Consider the following 769-nt stretch of genomic DNA (forward strand, 5'->3'; position numbering starts at 1 on the left):
TGACTCCAAGTTCCAAAAAGACAAAGGAGCTTCGAACTAGCATACTTGATTTCTGTTTCTTATTTCTTTTTAAGTTAATATGTCCAATAATTTGGGTTTTCTTAACTTGAGACCCTGAGTGGGGCCGTGGTGTCCTTTTATGTGTTTTATGTTAACTAGCCTGACCTGTCAGGCCTGTCTTTAGTGTCACCGAAGAGCTGGCTGGCATCCTGACATTATCTTTTATTATCCAGACTCAAATATAAACGTGTTTCATTAACAAGTGTCAATCATTTAAGGGAAGACTATGATGTTGGGGCTAGTGATGTCTAGGACCAGGCAGAGACACCTACAAGCAAGTTTTAAATTCATGAGAGATTATGTCTCAAAGAGAAAACACACAATGAACCCAAGCTGTTTGCTGTCGTGGCATCTATAACTCTGCACCTGAATGGTGGGGTGGGATCCTATGATTCCTACAGCATGATAACTCCTTTTTACATCTTTTTTCTCTATCCTTTATTCCCTCCCACCTTGAATTCAATTCTAGAATGTACCTATTGTTTATTCTGAACCACCTGGAAAGGGGATTACAGGACATGGAACTTCATGAAATAGCTTTATATGTTTTTACTTTGAAATATAATTAAAAAGTGGACATCGATAAGGCCAAATTTTTTCATTATCTATATTTATATTATATTTGTACTAAGCTGTCCTATATAACAGCAATAACAAGTTGGAAAACACAATTTTAAAATAATAACATATATAGTGTCAACACAAAGAG

This window comes from Pteropus alecto, unplaced genomic scaffold (genome assembly GCF_000325575.1).
Source record: "Pteropus alecto unplaced genomic scaffold, ASM32557v1 scaffold10, whole genome shotgun sequence".
In the NCBI taxonomy this organism is placed as follows: domain Eukaryota; kingdom Metazoa; phylum Chordata; class Mammalia; order Chiroptera; family Pteropodidae; genus Pteropus; species Pteropus alecto.